This window comes from Periplaneta americana, chromosome 6 (assembly GCF_040183065.1).
Source record: "Periplaneta americana isolate PAMFEO1 chromosome 6, P.americana_PAMFEO1_priV1, whole genome shotgun sequence".
In the NCBI taxonomy this organism is placed as follows: Eukaryota; Metazoa; Arthropoda; class Insecta; order Blattodea; family Blattidae; genus Periplaneta; species Periplaneta americana.
Genome location: NC_091122.1, coordinates 26,570,365 through 26,590,023, shown reverse-complemented (window position 1 = coordinate 26,590,023; position 19,659 = coordinate 26,570,365). Strand labels below are relative to the sequence as shown.

General features: G+C 37.7%; 1 protein-coding gene across 2 annotated transcripts in view; it reads right to left on the bottom strand.

The window, feature by feature from the left end:
* The window catches only part of LOC138701157 (facilitated trehalose transporter Tret1-like), an 81,859-nt gene extending 65,750 nt beyond the window's left edge, over positions 1-16,109 (bottom strand). The window contains exon 1 of one of the 2 annotated variants that reach the window (XM_069827771.1): positions 15,969-16,109. The gene's annotated coding sequence lies outside the window, so the exon portion shown is untranslated. Of the gene's footprint in view, positions 1-201; positions 343-15,968 lie in introns of those variants that run through there. The other variant, XM_069827770.1, reaches the window with a different exon arrangement.
* Between the last annotated feature and the right edge of the window lie 3,550 nt (positions 16,110-19,659).

The following is a 19,659-nucleotide window of genomic DNA, read 5'->3' as shown; positions in this document are numbered from 1 at the left end:
ATACAATATACATTAAGAAAGGTAACAAATGATGTTAAACATTAAAAATAATGTACCTATTTCAGTTCAGGATATGGGTCAATTTATGTTCACAACATGTAGAAGCAATGTTTCTGTTGGTCATAAAAACAATGTCATGTCCGATAACGCACAATGTTGGAAATCAAAAGAAGTGCCGTTCCATGCTGGTATTGTACTAACCTTACAGCTGCTTCCCTGCTACACGCAGCTACAGAAAACCCACATGATCTTGAACTTGGTACAGAGTGACCAATCGTACGCTCCGAGTCGTAACGTCACTAGCGGAGGCAGTAAACACAACGTGCACGCGTCCCGGCTTCAACTTGGAGAATGACTGACGAGTCTGTGGTGACTTCGACCAACCAGGAGTCTTACAAGGACACGCCGCGGATGCTACCGGGTGACTAACAAACGAATTCCCATACTTGTTTGAAATTGGAACTAATTGAGATGAAGTAGCAGTAAAAATTGAGATATTACAGAGAGGAAATTCGCAATTTACATTCCTATACTGCATATCAGCATCGTAAAGTCAGAGTTACGAAGAACTTTCACTATAGGCTCTGCGTACATATGGAAGTTGGGATCACGTATTGTATCATCATCATCATCATCATCATCACGGTTTGTTGTTCGCAGTTGAATCTCATGAAGCTGGTTTCGTGAAAATCTTCTTCTTCTTCTTCTTATGTACTAGGCCAATGGCTGTTACGGTCTCACTTTATCGTTTCAGCGGACGAAGTGTCCAAAAACGCAAATCCATCTTGACAAGATTAGTAACGTCTCTGGATTCTAACGAATTGTTATGAAACTGTACAAATCTTATTTTTTTTTGTGCGAGATCGTGCGTATTTGCTTGGTTTCCGCACAAAACCAATCCGCGGAAAGTCTAAAATTCCACATTCAGTATTCCCAACCTAACACACATAACAATTTCCCTCTTCTTACCGCTTAAGTGACATATTGATTTTACTGCTTTAGGCTTTTAACATATTATTTTTAGAGACATTCAATATAGTAATAATTATAAATTGGAAACTTACCACTGCAATTTCACCTAAATTGCAATGTTAATTATTGTTTTTAAATATTTGCAAAAATTAAGTAAACTCTACAACGCCACTAAAGTTGCTGCATTCGTGATGCAAGTAACATTAAGGAAGCCGTGAAAAAATCAACAAGATTCCAGACTCATCACAGACTGGGGGAAAAAAAAAAGACAGACGTATATCACGGCCTGTTGGAGTATAGTAAACACAGAAAGCATTTTAAAGCAACAATGTTGAAGATAGATATTTTTGTTTTCCAAATTTGCCGTCATTAAACAGAAACCAAGATGGAGATTTCATTGCGACTAATTAGAAATTCCTCTTTCAGGTATGTAATAAACGATCTTCGCACAAAATACTGTACGATACACGAGCGGTATGTTTTCTTTCTATGCTCGGAAATTAAAAAAGCTCAACTACGTTTCGCTTTTTCAAACTTTTCCTCGAACATGAAAACTTCAACATACCGCTCTTGTAACGCATATTACTATTGTAGGCCTACAAACTCTGATTACGTTCGAATAAAATGAACAACCCTTTTAAATGCGATGATTTTGGACAAAATTAATAATAATTTCTCTAACAGATTTTTATGAAACACTGTACAGAAGTTACAAGTAGCACTTTTTTTTTGTAGAAACTACACGGTGATCCGTTTGAATATGGATAAAATAAAAATACCGTAAAACATTTAGTACTGAACTTGTTGAAACTTTGTGCATACAACACTGAAAGATGGAGATTCTTCAGAGCTCAACATGACCCCCATTGCGCACCCTGCACAACTCATAACGGTGATGCAATTCAGCCCATGTCCGTTGTAACATAAGAGGGGTGATTTATTGAAAAGCTTGAGTAATTTTTACTTTCAGATCATCAATGTTCCTGGGTTTCTGTGAATAGACAATGTCTTTAACAAAACCCCACACGAAGAAGTCAGGAGGGGTTAGTTCTGGGGAGTTTGGGGGCCAAACCAAGAGATAGCTGCTTCTCGTACTGGCTTTCGCCTGCGACCTCCTGAATGTTTTTTTTAACACAAAACCTGTTTCTACAAATGTTCGATACCACAACATTAAGGAATCGTATTTAGATACATTACGCACACTATACTCTCGTCGAAATTCCCTTTTAACTCTTTTAACACTCTCAAATTTAGCATACTAAAGAACACATTGTGTCCGCTGTTGATTTGTAGTAGCCATTTTAATCATCTACGATTTTCATTTGTCCTTTCAGATTATGCATTGTTGATTGTCATGGAAACTCCCATCTTTTAATCATAATATAACCAGCAAGAAATTTTTCCTGCTGTCATAATAGCTTTATAATAATACATTAATATTATCCATACCCAAATGGATCAGACTGTAGACGTAGGAGCCGGAAAATAATATGAGTTCAACTTCATCTGTATTATAATGTTTAAGCAAATGATCCATTATAGACAACACTTATAAAATATTTGTGGTTGTTGTGTTTAAACTTGCAGTCTTCTGTTTAATAACACACAAAAGCTTTCAACAATAATCGAACGAATTTATTAAGTTGTAATGAACGTACCGAAAACGGCCAATGTGTTTGAGCAAGGCTATCTAGAGATAGCCTTGGTTTGAGACATTATTGCCACAAAAAGAAATCCTTCTTACAGTCTTAAATTGTTTAGTAACACACTAAAGCTGTCGACAACAATTTTATTGAATGAATTTACAAGTCATATCAACAAAGGCTAATGTGCTTCTAACATTATTATTATTTTTTTTTTCGTTGTTGGTAACTCTATAGCATCTATTAGATGCTTTATGGTTGTACTAACAGATGGAGTTACTTGTCAACAATGTGACGCTGAAACGTGTGTTCTGGTTACTGCCCAGCGACTGTCCTGATGTATTTTTATATTTGCGATGATTGATTAATTAATATTAACCCGGCACACTCACAATCACACTCACATTCATACAAATTTCCAGACTCTAGACACCCAGGGTATTCTTCTTCTTCAAGAAAAATTCACCGAGAGCCGAGCCTGGGAATCGAACCCGGGACCTCCCGATCTGGAAGCCAGCATGCTGACCAAAAGAACATCGGAGGCAGTCAGTTCTAACATTATTGCCACATAAAAAAAATTCTTCTTCTGAAGGAAAAGAAATCTTCCCATCTACAATATTGGCGGACCCCAGAATGAGCTCGGGGCCCCTTTCAGAATCACTGGCTTATATGATAAGAGAGACCTGTTCTACGGGTTTATTATAAAGGCAAGTTTTGCCGCGTACATGGTTTTATCCGATGAAGCCATTACTGCAGTCTTATCAATTAAAATTTCCATGTCGTATTCCTCAGAAATGAGTTGTAGTTTAAAAACAGAACGTTGGAGGCCATCCTCAAACTCTGCCCAATAATATTACATCATCTGTAAACAGTATCTAATTTTAAATGTACAGTCTGATCCGTTTGGGTATGCATAATATTAATTTATTATTATAAAGCTATTATGATAGTAGAAAAAATTTCTTGCTGGTTATATTATGATTAAAAGATGGGAGTTTCCATATATGACAATCAACAATGCATAATCTGAAAGAACAAATGAAAATCATAGATGATTAAAATGGCTACTACAAATCAACAGTGGGCACAATGTGTTCTTTGATATGCTAAATTTGAGAGTGTTAAAAGAGTTTAAAAGGAATTTCGACGTGAGTATGGTGTGAGTAATGTACCTAAATACGATTCCATAATGTTGTGGTATCGAACATTTGTAGAAACAGGTTCTGTGTTTAAAAAACCATGCAGGAGGTCGCAGGCGAAACCCAGTACGAGAAGCAGCTATCTCTTCGCTTGGTCCTCAAACTCCCCAGATCTAACCCCTCCTGACTTCTTCGTGTGGGGTTTTGTTAAAGACATTGTCTATTCACAGAAATCCAGGAACATTGATGATCTGAGAGTAAAAATTACTCAAGCTTTTTAACAAACCACATCTCTTATGTTACAACGGACATGGGCTGAACTGCATCACCGTTATGAGTTGTGCAGGGTGCGCAATGGGGGTCATGTTGAGCTCTGAGGAATCTCCCATCTTTCAGTGTTGTATGCACAAAGTTTCAACAAATAAAGTTCAGTAGTAAATGTTTTAGTGTGTTTTTATTTCATCCATACCCAAACGAATCACCCTGCATATTGATACTCGAGTTACCAAGTTTTTTTTTTTCCATATAAATCGGGATAGACAACAATTGCCCGGGTTCAAATCTTGGTTGGGAAAAGTTACGTGGTTGAGGTTTTTTCTGGTATTTTTCCCTTAACTCATTAAGAGCAATTTCTGGACAACTTTCGGAGCTGGACCCTGGACTCATTTCGCCTACATTATCACCTTTATTACACTCTCACGCTAGTAACCACAGCAGTTGATAAAGCGTCGTAAAATAATCAATTAAAAGTTAGTCATATTCCTAACGATCAAGTGTTCCCAAATAATGAGACTGGAGAAGCTGTCAGTTCTTGTTACAATTACCTGAAGAAAAGGGAATTGCATTTCTGAGACACATACGAGCATTGGAAGAATGCCTAGTTCAAGGTATTCGCGCGTGGTGTATGTGCTGTATTCTGTTACGCTGTTTTTAGTTCTTAAGGCATTTCCTGACAGAGTGATCATGAAAATTTGAGGCCATCGCAAGGCACAGTATTTATATATTGGAAATTATTTACAAACCAAACAAATAATCAAATTATACAGAGGATAATTACGAAGAAATTAGAGGAGGAAGAGGCGAATGCGAGAGAAAAGGGAACGAAAAATAAGATGAGATCGAGGAGGAAGGAGAGGAGGAAAAACAAGAAAAGAAAGAGGAAGAAGAGGAAGATGAGGAAACGGATGCATAAAAGGAACGGGACAAGGAGGAAGCTGGACGAAAAAAACAGGCGAAAGAGATGGACAAAAGAGAGGAAGACAAGAAAGATAAGGAAGATAAGACGATGAGAGAAATATAGTGAGAAGGAGAAGGCCGATGAGAAAGAGTAGGACGATTAGGCGAAAGATAAGGAGGAGAATAACGATGTGGAGGAGAAGAACATGAAGAGTATAAGGACGATGAGATGAACGATAAGAGAGATGAGGACGATGAAGAGGAGAAGGACGTGAGACGATGAGAAGAACAATAAGAGGGATCAGGACGATGAAAAGGAGGAGGAGGAGGATGAGAAGGACGATGAGAAAGAAAATGACGTGAGGAGTATAAGGACGATGAGAAGAGCGATGAGAGGGATGAGGACGATGAAAAGAAGAATGAGAAGAACGGTGAGGAAAAGAATGAGAAGGACGATAAAAGGGATGAGGACGATGAGAAGAACGATGAGGAGAAGGACGATAAGAGGGATGAGGGCGATGATGAGAAGGACGATGAGGAGAAGGACGATAAGAGGGAGAGGACGATGAAGAGGAGGATGATGAGAAGGACGATGAGAAGGACGATAAGAGGGATGAGGGCGATGAAGAGGATGATGAGAAGGACGATGAGGAGAAGGACGATAAGAGGGATGAGGGCGATGAAGAGGAGGAGGATGATGAGAAGGACGATGAGAGGGATGAGGACGATGAAGAGGAGGAGGATGATGATGAGAAGGACGATGAGGAGAAGGACGATAAGAGGGATGAGGGCGATGAAGAGGAGGAGGATGATGAGAAGGACGATGAGGAGAAGGACGATGAGAGGGATGAGGACGATGAAGAGGAGGAGGATGATGATGAGAAGGACGATGAGGAGAAGGACGATAAGAGGGATGAGGGCGATTAAGAGGAGGAGGATGATGAGGACGATGAGGAGAAGGACGATGAGAAGAGCGATAAGAGGGTTGGGGACGATGAAGAGGAGGATGAAAAGGATGATAAGAGGAATGAAGAACGATCACAGGGCTAAGGACGACGGAAAGGAGAAGGAGGGTGAGGAGGATGGTAACGATAAAGAAAAAGACGATGAGGAGGAGGATGACTATGAGGAGGAGAACAATGACGATGAGGACAATGAGGAGAAGGACTGTAAGAAGGATGAGGACGATGAGAAGAACGATAAAGAGGATGAGAACGATACAGAGGAGGAGGTTCAGAAAGACGGGAAGATAAAGAAGAAAGAGAAGGACGAGTGGAAAGAAGACGAGAAGAAAGAGAAGAACGAGGAAAAGAGACAAGTGACGAAGGTGAAAAGACATACAGTGGAATAAAAACCACAAAATAATACGTACGTGCATAAAAAAACATGAGAAATGTGAGTTGATGTATAAGAAAGAACTCTACGAAGAGGAATAGAAGAGCAGAAATAAACAAAGTCACAGCATATTACCGTTGACATTTGAAAGTCAGTGACCGACAGTATATCAACAGCGTGAGTTCAGTGTCTCATATTATTATTATCAATGTCATAATAGTCCCGGAAATGTATTTCGTAATTCTGAGATAAACGTTGGCCGACAGTTCCAGTCTTCAACGCGATTCGTTTTTAATGTATACTACTTACTCACTTACAAATGGCTTTTAAGGAACCCGCAGGTACATTGCCGCCCTCACATAAGCCCGCCATCGGTCCCTATCCTGAGCAAGATTAATCCAGTCCCTACCATCATATCCCAGCTCCCTCAAATCTATTTTAATATTATCCTCCCATCTACGTCTCGGCCTCCCCGAAGGTCTTTTTCCCTCCGGCCTCCCAACTAACACTAATGTATTATTATTATTATTATTATTATTATTATTATTATTATTTAACAAAGATAATACAGTGAAATCTGTATTAAATGATCATTCATAGTTCAGTGTAAAATAACTGATCTTCTACAAGGGTTGCTTCTTAAATAAGGGGCAGGCTTATTTTACACAAATAAGTTAAATTACTGTACACATATAAAATAAAAGATTTGGAGAATTAGAATGTATTATTAATTAACTTACAACAAGTTAGTGCATATCGCCATAGTACATGAATTCTTCACATTCCAAACTACCTTCCCTCTGAAAATTTGACCATTTTCCCACTTTTTTCGTAAAAAAAACCTTTAGTGTCGCGTGCCATAGAAAACCTGTTTGCGTCTGTATGTATGTATATATGTATGTATGTATGAAGTAGGTTATTTAGGACGCTTTATCAACATCTTAGGTTATTTAGCGTCTGAATGAGATGAAGGCGATAATGCCGGTGAAATGAGTCCGGGGTCCAGCACCGAAAGTTACCAAGCATTTGCTCATATTAGGTTGAGGGAAAACCCCGGTAAAAACCTCAACCAGGTAATTTGCCCCGACCGGGAATCGAACCCGGACCACCTGGTTTCGCGGCCAGACACGCTAATTCCACAGGTGTGGACTGTATGTATGTATGTATGTATGTATGTATGTATGTATGTATGTATGTATGTATGTATGTATTATTTACTCATTTAGGCCTACTTATTTATTTGTTTCTTTATTCATTTATTCATTCGTTCTGGATGAGATTTTCAAATTGAGGATCTGACATTCTAAATTTGCTAAGTGTCAAAAACAACTTTCTGAGATAGATATTATTTTAATGTACCGAAGTACATATGATATTTCCATGCAGATATTCTGCGTCATCATACGATGAAAGAGTAATGGAACGGAGAAAAATTCTCTCCGGCGCCGGGATTTGAACCCGGGTTTTCAGCTCTACGTGCTGATGCTTTATCCACTAAGCCACACCCGGATACCCATCCCGGCGCCGGACAGAATCGTCTCAGTTTAAGTTCCAACTCTTGGGTTCCCTCTAGTGGCCGCCCTCTTCACTACGTCATAGATGTCTATGAACGTAGGGCTGAAGTCCACACATGTGCTGAGGTGCACTCGTTATGAGTGACTAGTTGGCCGGGATCCGACGGAATAAGCGCCGTCTTAAATCACGAAGTGATTTACGCATATCATATATATTATTTTAATGTACCGAAGTACATATGATATTTCCATGCAGATATTCTGCGTCATCATACGATGAAAGAGTAATGGAACGGAGAAAATTCCGTCGGATCCCGGCCAACTAGTCACTCATAACGAGTGCACCTCAGCACATGTGTGGACTTCAGTCCTACGTTCATAGACATCTATGACGTAGTGCAGAGGGCGGCCACTAGAGGGAACCCAAGAGTTGGAACTTAAACTGAGACGATTCTGTCCGGCGCCGGGATGGGTATCCGGGTGTGGCTTAGTGGATAAAGCATCAGCACCTAGAGCTGAAAACCCGGTTTCAAATCCCGGCGCCGGAGAGAATTTTTCTCCGTTCCATTACTCTTTCATCGTATTTCTGAGATAGGCTATAATGATGAAAAACACACTGCGAAATGCATGTTGAGATATCTACAACACCGTCTTTTGGCGTACGAATGAGTCACTTACAGTTGAGTTGCGACCATAGGCGGAGAGAGAACCGTTTCCTTGGGGGAGGGGGGGGGGCAAAACAAAACCATAGAATTTCGATATAACGAGGTTACGGGGGATATCATTTACTTACTCCCCTGTTATAACTTGACCATGGTACAGTATATCGGAATATGATCATTTAATAAAAGTATTTTTGGGGTGCATGTTTCTTATAGTGTTACATCCATATCCACGAGTTAAAGTTTAAAAGTTATGTTTTATTTAACGACGCTCGCAACTGCAGAGGTTATATCAGCATCGCCGAATGTGCCGGAATTTTGTCCCGCAGGAGTTCTTTTACATGCCAGTAAATCTACTGACATGAGCCTGTCGCATTTACGCACACTTAAATGCCATCGACCTGGCCCGGGATCGAACCCGCAACCTTGGGCATCTATTCACGATGTTTCGGACCGAGTTGTATAGGGCTTCAACTGTAGGTCTAGTACAAAGGGCATAACCATAGGCAGAGTTATGGGAGGGTAAGTGGAAGCACTGCCCCCTCAAATTTGTCTGAACTCTTTTTTTTTCTATTAACATTACAAAATATTGAATTCAAAAAACTTTTCTTGCTTTTGTTTTTGAATGGGATATTATTTGTAAATGCTACCATCATATCATCTTCCTGGAAAATGGCTGTTTTCACGAAATAGTCTTTGGACTATGGTTTTATGAAAACTACTGAAAATTTCCACTCCTTTAACATGGGACTATGGTGTTTTTTTCACTAACACCTAATTCAGTAGATGGCCGCTGCAGACTTCTAACACAGGAGTACAGGCTGTTGCAAAAAAACATTACAGTGCTTCCATTTCCCAAACGAGGTATAGAAATTCTTATACATTCGGAAATTTAAAATAAATATTATAGTCTAGACCGGTGGTGGGCAAAATGAACGCAACCCACAAGACAGGATTTGAATGGCAACTACATACTGTAGGAGGGGTTGCACTCTATAGTGCAGTGACGGATTTACAGACAGTTGCGCCACTACACTCCTACCTACCATATGTAATTAGAATAGTCCATTCACGTGATATTTAATTAATCATTTTTCAAAGCAATTTCTTCGAAATTGGGATTTATCTGTGCATGCTATTTTCAGTTGCTCAAGGAGATGAGCATCGCTTAAGCGGGATCCGTGGCTGGACTTTATAAATTTAATTTTAGAAAACAGCTGTTCGCACTGGTAGGTTGATGAATACATACCGTCATTTCCCATAACTATGGTCCTGGAACACAACTATGGTCCACGATACAACCATTCAAAGATCATTGTAGAAGTAACATAGACCGTTCGTAGATAGCTGCAGTAACTTGAATTCAAACTACAGTACAGCAAGGATATAGATAAACGAGGTACTACGTTATGGAGTACAAAATTTGAATAGTTGTATCGTGGACAATAGTTATGTTCCAGGACCATAGTTATGGGAAATGACGGTACTCGTTATTTTTGAAGCAAACTGTCTAAGCAGTGGATATGTAGTACTGGACATCTTTTAAAAAATTTTAGCCCCCAGTAGACCTTCACATTCTGCTTTCAAGAAGCCATCATTCTGCAAATCCAGTACCTCTAACTGCAATTCTGGGATAACATTTTCAATTTAAACATGAAAAGGAGTGGCAAAAATATTGAAATCTTTCTCCAACCTTTGAAAATCACTGAATCTGTGTTCTTTGAACTCGTATAACAGGTGATCTAGTTTAAGAATGTACATATTTAAGTTCGCGTCCTGAATATTTGTAACTAATCCTAAACATGAGAAATGAAAGAACCACCTTTCTTGTAAGTGTGATATCCTCTCGATTCATATGATTCTGCCAAAGACTAATGAAGCTCCGAAGTACAACAGTATAATCCGCCACGTACAAGCGCAGTATTTTCATGGAGTGGGGGAAGGGGAAGGTAGGGGGTAAGTTTGATGCTTCGCTGAGGTCTGACGTCACTGCGGCAATGCCGCAGGAATGCCCACCATTGGTCTAGACACATGATCTGAAGACAATAAATAATTCGTCAGTTTAAGCACAGAAACTTAATCATAGACAAAAGCAAGAAAAGTCTTTTGCATTCAATATTTTGTAATGTTAATAGAAAAAAAAAAAAAAAGAATTCAGACAAGTTTGGGGGGGGGGGCAGTGCCCCCCATAACTTCGCCTTTGGTTACGACAAGGACAATTTAGTATGATATTCTCGTATGAATATTCTTCCCTTAGATTGAATAAAATTAAATTCAAAACTAGTGGCTTGTGCAGCAAATACTGCTGCAAACTAAGTTCGTTAGACGTTCAAATAAAAATTTTTCAGATTTATTTTCAATGAAGAATACTTGTCTTTTTGATAGTTATTTGCTTCCATAATAATTAAACATACTCCCTCTGAGTGGATTTTTTAGGCCAAATACTTTTTCTTGAACCTATCCAACTTCAGTTTTTGAGTTTCAACGCGAAAACGCAAGTATCAATGTCAGGACGATAGCAGTAGCTATTTCAGGTCATTGTAGGCAAAAGTTAAAAAAATGTCAGGTTTGCTAAGCTTTCGAACAATAGCATTTTCGTATAGCTGCTGCATGTAGAACTTGAAATGTAGAGCGTAAAATCATTTTATCCTACTAAGAGATCTTGCTGAAATGATCTGGAGACTACAAAATTTTCTAGGCCTCTTATTTTATCAGTAAGTAATACCTTTTGATCTTTCCTTAGGAACTGTAATTTTTGCGCTCTCTCGAGCCAATACTGAAGACAATGACACATATGAATATCTACACTACACCGCCATTAAGTATATGAAAAAGACCCAACCCCACTGGTTTAATAAGTATAAAAATATTTGAGTTTTAATAACAATATTATTATCTTACTTAAGTTTTGTAGTTATATATAGCAGTCACTCAGTAAATTATAGAAATGAAGATCTAAATTAAGATATTCTCTACATTTACTTACATAACCTCAAAACGTTTCACTTTCATATCAGCAATATAGCATCAATATTATGTACAATTAATGAAAAATAGATGCATCATGATATTAACTACAATAATATTTAATTTCTAATGGTAATAATGTCATCAAACGACCTCAAGTTTCGTAGATTTGAATATCCAATACACAGCTGTACTCAGAAAATTATACACTGCAGAATCAGTTTTTAATAACAAATTGAATTGAGCTCTAAATATGTCGGCAATCCTGCAGGTCATGGCCTTCGTGTAATAGCCTGTTGTTTATTGTAGTGTGTGTTTTGTTCTGAAATTCAATCAAGTCGGCCGTGATTGAATAAAATTAGTTCTCAAAACTGACAACAGATGGATTTTGGAAAATAGGAAAATTATGTAGGAAAATTGACATTTCACTGAAAACTACTACTTTTCCGAAAAACTCTGGATGCCAGGCATGAAAATGAGGGGTCACTCATTAAAATCCGTTCAGCTGTTTTCCCGTAATTTCCATTACCAGTTCAAATTATATATATATATATATATATATATATATATATATATATATATATATATATATAGAATATTGGCACTTAGCATATTCAGAATGTTAGGTGTTCAGGCCTTTCATAGAAAATAAGAATTTACGATGTGCGTCAATGACACGAAACGTATCAGCCTTGAGAACTAGCTTCTATATACGGTATACAACATAAATTAAACGCTTTACTAATATTTGGAGATGATTGTGCACTAACTTGAGCTAATTCAACTAACTGTTATCTTAAAACATTTCCGCATGACAGACAAAGTAATGTAAAACCGAAAAATGTTATTTTACTATATTTGTTCCATATATTTAACAGCAGACGTGTGTTGTTGGTTAGTTACCAGCGGAAGTCTGAAACTGTAGTAGAAACTTGAACTTTTATTTCGTTTCATTCAGCAAATTTGTTCTCTTTACTGTTGCGACATACAGTAGAACCCCGATTATCCGTCACCCTATTAACCGATTGGTGGATTATCCGACTGTCTATTTCTCGATCTTTTTTTTTTTTCTTCAGAAATAAATAACTTATATGAAGTGCTGTTTTGTACATCATATTAGTAGGTTCTACATATTTTTTTTTTTTGCTAGAGAGTGTTATTACAAGCCTTTATCGTTATACAGCATTGTCTACTGTTGAATTGCCGTTCTATAATATAATTTGTATAGCCTATAAAATGTCTTCCACGGGTGTTAACAGAAAACGTATTGTGATAAGTATCGAAAAAAATGAAATAATTTAATGGTTTGAGAAAGAAAAACTGTGACTTATTTTGCATCAGAATATGAGAATGGAGTTACAACTGCGCGATTTAATAAAAACAACGAGCATATAGTGTTAAAAAGAAAGTAAATCTACAACATGACACCTCCTTTATTCCTAACTTTCCTGAGACAGTCATTACAAATGGCTTCCTTGCTCCTTAAAAACCCGTCGTTTACAACCAGACTTAAATAATTGAACTTTTGATCCACTACCTAGCGAATTAAATACAAGACCACGGAGGAAATTACTAAATCTTTCATGGTACGGATTATCCGATTTTTTCGATCAACCGTTCAGTTAATCCCCTTCATTACCACGGATAATAGGGGTTCTACTGTATTATGGTTATATCGCGTAGCATACAGCTCTAGCGCCTTTACCGAAGTATTCTGAAACGTGACATTTGATACATTCACAAGTTTCATTTCTCAGGATTTAACTTCAACTCATATAACAACCTATGTCTACAGGATGTTAAAAATAACGTTTACAACGTTTCAGGGATGATAGAGGAGGTAAAAACAAACGTCTGTTTTAAGTGAAAAAACTTTAGCAGATGCGCCGTTTTGCCGCTAGATGGCCTGAAGGATAGATGACTTGACTTCCGTCACAACACACACTGGTTAGTTCTGTTTGTGCACGACCATCTTGTAGGGCCTTATCTGTTGCCTAACAATCTCCGTGGTGATAGTTATTTTGTTTTTCTACGCGACGTCCTACCAGAACTTTTAGAAAATATCCCATTGAACATCAGAGAACGAATATGGTTTCAGCATGACGGTGGCCCTCCACACCTTGATCGTCGTGTCAGGAACCACCTAAATGTTACATTTCCCGATCGTTGGATTGGCAGGGGTGGGCCGGTACCGTGGCCACCTCGATCACCGGACCTAACTCCACTGGATTTCTTTTTTTGGGGAGACGTGAAACGTTTTGTGTATGAGACACCGATCGATACGGCAGAAGACTTAGTTGCTCGCGTTGTTGAAGCTGCACATGTTATTAGAGACAATGTTGGCCTTTTTGAGCGTTGCAGACACTCCATAGTACGAAGGTACCAGTTGTGCAATGCCTTCAATGGACGGCAGTTTGAACACCACCTCTAAAACGACAACTGGTCTTGTTCTTTATGGATTATACTAACACTTACGTACACAATAAACGGCGCTTCTGCCAAAGTTTTGTCACTTACAAAAGATATTTGTTTTTACCTCCTCTATTACCCCTGAAACGTTGTAAATGTTATTTTTAACACCCTGTATACAATATTTCTCATGAAAATTGCAGATTACACATATTAAATTTTTAAACTTAATTCCCTGTAATTCAATTTACACTGACTTTTTCATCACAACAATGAATATGTAACATTATGCCTCAGTAATTTGGTCATCCACTTGTAAATCACATAGTAATCAGATTGAAAAAATTCAAAAACGATTCTCAAGATATCTTTATTAAAAAAAATATCGTTCATAACAAAATTTCGTACTTGCTGAATTTTATTTAATGTCTATTGGAAGTCGTAGATTACTTGCTGAGCAACTTTTATTATAAAAAATATTCAACGGTCTACTGGATAACAGCGAAATATCATCACAAATCCAGCTTAACGCTAGAACATCACATTTAAGAAATCGTGAATTGTTATATTATAAAAAAACCAAACACTTCAGCACATAAATATTCACCTGTGTTAATGTCTTCAAAATTCAATGAAATATGTAAAACATGGAATCTAGATTTCAGCATTTCTTACATTTTCTTATTCGTATACTGAAGGTAGTTGATTTTAAATAGTATTTCTATCTATTTATTACTCTGTAATTTGCCATTTATAGCTACATTTTATCTTTGGTTATGATATCTATTTTTCTTTTTCTTTTTTCTTTTTTAATTTTGTATTTTTCATTTACACTGTATATCTATATCTGTGCATTTTATTTACGTAGTATCGTATGTATTTATTTATTTTTTTTTCATTTTTCTTTTGTATTTACACTTGTATCTTGCATTTGTATGGTATCTGTTTTTATCTCTTTTTTTCACGTTGTCTGCAATTTTATGTTCTGAGCAAATATTTGTATTGTCTATTATAAATGGGGCTTTGCCCTGTTATAGAAATAAATAAATGCATACATAAATATATAAATAAATACATAAATAAATAAGTACGTAAGTATATAACTTACATAAATAAATAAATGAGTAAATAAATACATAAATAAATACATAAATAATTAAATACACAAATAAATACATACATAAATTTTTAGTAGGTTATTTTACGACGCTTTATCAACATCTCAGGTTATTTAGCATTTTAATGGGATGAAGGTGATAATGCCGGTGAAATGAGTCCGAGGTCCATCGCCGATAGTTACCCAGCATTTGCTCATATTGGATTGAGGGAAAATCCCGGAAAAGACCTCAACCAGGTAACTTTCCCCGACCGAGAATCGAGCTCGGGCCACCTGGTTTCGTGGTCAGACACGCTAAACGTTACTCCACAGATGTAGACTACATAAATAAATAAATAAATAAATAAATAAATAGTACATTATGCAACAAGCCTATAATGGTAGTAGTTAAGACGCAAGTATGATTGTTTATGAAACGAGCGCAAGCGAGTTTCATAATTTTCATACGAGCGTCTTAATTACCATTATAGGCAAGTTCCATACGACTTTTTATGCTCGACCATATTCCTAACTTGAAAGTATTGAAAATTAGGTCTTTTTACGGTTATGTGCGAACTGACCTGAATTGTGAGATGTGCGCAGACGCGAAAGTATTGATTTTTTCCGAGACGGAATGTCATTGACCTTGGCACAGAATAAGAATGAACATTAGTCTCATATAACCTGGAAATTGATTTAGAATTGAAAAACGAGATGACAAATTGAATTTATTTGAATATTATTTACAAGTAATGCTAATTATTACAGTAACAGAACATAATCTTCTGCGACAGTATTGGATTTCCAGCCTCCGTGACTTTTCGCTAATTGTCTGTCGATTGCATATCCGAGAATAATCGATATAACGGTACAAAGCTGACTTGTGATTGGCTGAAGACCTGTACTTTAATGAGTAGGTGTACTTTAATGACATGCATTAAAGGACTCCTACCAGGTGGTCGAGCATAAAATAAATAACATGCCACTGACTATTTTTTTTCCTATTGCCTCATTATCATTACTGTGTTGAATAATATAACAAACGGTATTCCTACCTTTTATAGATCTAAAATCAGTTGTCAGGCCATTCAAGGAAACAGATAGATACCACTGTAAATAAAGACCGTAATCTTCGTTGATATAGTACTCACATACACTAACTCTCAAAACGCACTGATGTTTGGGTGTTTTATTTTGAGCTCTAACTCACTTATTTTCGCATACACACTATTTGAGTAGCAGAACCGTCACATACAATCACGATCGGTGGTTCGACTTCAGGCTGACATTCCGTAGTACATCAGCTGTTGAACTGGCTATGTTCCAACGTTTGAATTGAGATGGTATATAAACAATGACATCATCATTCTCGCGAGACTCGAAGCCACAGAAGCTCGCATCTCCCATTTTAAGAAGAGATTAGTTCGAAACACGTGAGGTCAACTAACACTACTTCCATATTTTCATATAATCTCTGGACGCCGAAAATAAAACCCGGCCAATGCCACTTCGGGCACAAAGCCAAGAGGAAACAGTTCGTGAACTGAAAGGTTCATTTTCGTACAATATCCCTTCCAATCCGAGGTAAACATTAGGGGAAATGCAGAGTGCACTGTCCCTACAATATAATGATATTGTTTATGCTCTATTATTTTATTTACAAACAGGGCCAGGCTTTTTACGTGGACATTTCTTTTTTTAATTGTCGTGAAAAATTAATACACTGCGTTAAAATGTAACAGTAATTTCGAGAAAAATTCGTGATTATTTTTTTCACTATGTAACGTCACTTACTTTAGAGTATGCCATTAGGAAAGTCCAGGATAACAGAGAGGGTTTGGAATTGAACAGGTTACATCAGCTGCTCGTCTATGCGGATGACGTGAATATGTTAGGAGAAAATCCACAAATAATTAGGGAAAACACGGGAATTTTACTGGAAGCAGGTAAAGAGATAGATTTGGAAGTAAATCCCGAAAAGACAAAGTATATGATTATGTCTCGTGACGAGAATATTGTACGAAATGGAAATATAAAAATTGGAAATTTATCTTTTGAAGAGGTGGAAAAGTTCAAATATCTTGGAGCAACAGTAACAAATATAAATGATACTCGGGAGGAAATTAAACACGGAATAAATATGGGAAATGCCTGTTATTATTCGGTTGAGAAGCTCTTATCATCCAGTCTACTGTCAAAAAATCTGAAAGTTAGAATTTATAAAACAGTATATTACCGGTTGTTCTTTATGGTTGTGAAACTTGGACTCTCACTTTGAGAGAGGAACATAGGTTAAGGGTCTTTGAGAATAAGGTGCTTAGGAAACTATTTGGGGCTAAGAGGGATGAGGTTACAGGAGAATGGAGAAAGTTACACAGCACAGAACTGCACGCATTGTATTCTTCACCTGACTAATTAGGAACATTAAATCCAGACGTTTGAGATGGGCAGGGCATATAGCACGTATGGGCTAATCCAGAAATGCATATAGAGTGTTAGTTGGGAGGCCGGAGGGAAAAAGACCTTTAGGGAGACCGAGACGTTGATGGGAGGATAATATTAAAATGGATTTGAGGGAGGTGGGATATGATAGAGAATGGATTAATTTTGCTCAGGATAGGGACCAATGGCGGGCTTATGTGAGGGCGGCAATGAACCTCCGGGTTTCTTAAAAGCCACACACACGCGCTCGCTCTCTCTCTCTCTCTCTCTCTCTGTCTCTCTCTAATTCATTCATAGTTTTCTGCCCAAGGGTAGGTCTTTCACTGCAAACCCTGCATTCTCCAGTCTTTCCTATATTCTGCCTTCCTCTTAGTTTCCGCATATGATCAATACCTTAATGACGTCTATCATCTGATATCTGCTTCTGCCCGAACTCTTCTTCCGTTCACCATTCCTTCCAGTGCATCCTTCAGTAGATAGTTTCTTCTCAGCCAGTCACCCAACCAATTCCTTTTTCTCTTCCTGATCAGTTTCAGCATTATTCCTTCTTCTTCACCCACTCTTCATTTCTATTCTGCCTGTCCATTTCACACGCTCCATCCTTCTCCATATCCACATTTTAAATGCTTCTGGTCACTTCTCTTCACTTCGCCGTAATGTCCATGTTTCTGCACCATACAATGCCACACTCAACACAAAGCACTTCACTAGTCTCTTCCTTAATTCCTCTTTCAGAGGTCCGCAGAAGATGCTCCTTTTTCTATTAAAAGCTTCCTTTTCCATTGCTATCATCCTTTTGACTTCCTGGCAGCAGCTCATGTTACTGCTTATAGCCTACACCCCAAGTATTTGAAGCTGTCCACTTGCTCTACTGCCTCATTTAGAATTAGCAAGTTTACCTTATTTATCTATGGCTATGGTCTTCGTCTTGTTGGCATTTATCTTCATTCCATACTGCTCACAGCACTTTCCTACAATGTGGCCTCCGCGATCTCCAGATCTTAATCTGGCCGATTTTTGGTTGTGGGGTTACCTTAAAGAACGAGTTTTCCTGACACATCCAACAACTCTACTGCAACTGAAAGATGCCATCTCGCAAGAAATTGCCAATATTCTAGGACATTATCTGTAAAATGCTGTGCATGGTGTCGCACACAGAATGCTGTACGTTGAACAAGAGAACGGCGGACATCTTCCCAATGTCTTGTAAACCCCATTGTTTGCCCAACACTGTGATGTTTTTGTTTTTTCCCTATCTCCAATAGTATAATATTTATAGCGGTTTGATGTTTGAACTGACTTTTGAAACACCCTATATTTCAGTAAAATCTCACAATCGATGATCTGTCGCTACATAATATATCTACGCAATTTCGTATATGCACTTATAAATAGTAAGGCGCGCAATTTCTTCCAATATCAAGACAAACTCTTGACGACTTCAAGTACTTATGCAAAATGTCTAGTCATTTAGGTAAGCAAGTAAAGGCAGAAACATTGAATAATTGAGAGGTAATACGATACACAATCAACACTACTCGTCATGTTTATTTTAAGAAGATAACAAAATAGTCACACTTCAATGTCATATTCTAATGACATATTATTTCCTACTGCAAATAAGTTGACCTACCTTCTTATTTACGATAGTGAACGTGCAATCCATTCAGGAATGAAGGAATTTTCCGACAGGGACAATAGTAAATCATCGACCATAAGGCACATACGTTTTCTATGCTTGAGACACCAGTTCAAGTCCCGGTTGCTCAAAGTACAAATTAGATGTACACAACTTTGAAAACTAGCTAATGAAATCTTTGAACACAGAATTTTTCTTAGGATTTTCTCTTTTTCATCATTCCAAAATCATTCCCCATTTCAATATTAATCATCAATGATGAAATCGGATGTATAGTATTGTAATTGATATACTGTTCGGTTCCGATGTTTCTGGATCTGGAAAAGGGGACAGAAGAAGCAGAGGGTACTCCTGTTTCAGAAGTAATGAGCAGGGAGCGAAACTTGTTACCCGATGAAACAGGTTGGCTGTTCCTTGACTATAGGTACGGGTTTGTTTACTTGTTGTGAGTAGTCATGGTCAGCGATGGAAAGGGATAGGCAGTAAACAAGGAAAAATACACAACTCTAAACTGGCTACGGCTTAACGAACGCAGAAATTTTCATTCTCTTGTTCTCCTTTTCCAAGTCCTTCACACCTCTACACCTACCTACCTTGCCTCCTGTTTCAGTTACCTGTCATCATATAATCTCTTCACACGCACGCAAAATAGCCGCATACTAGCC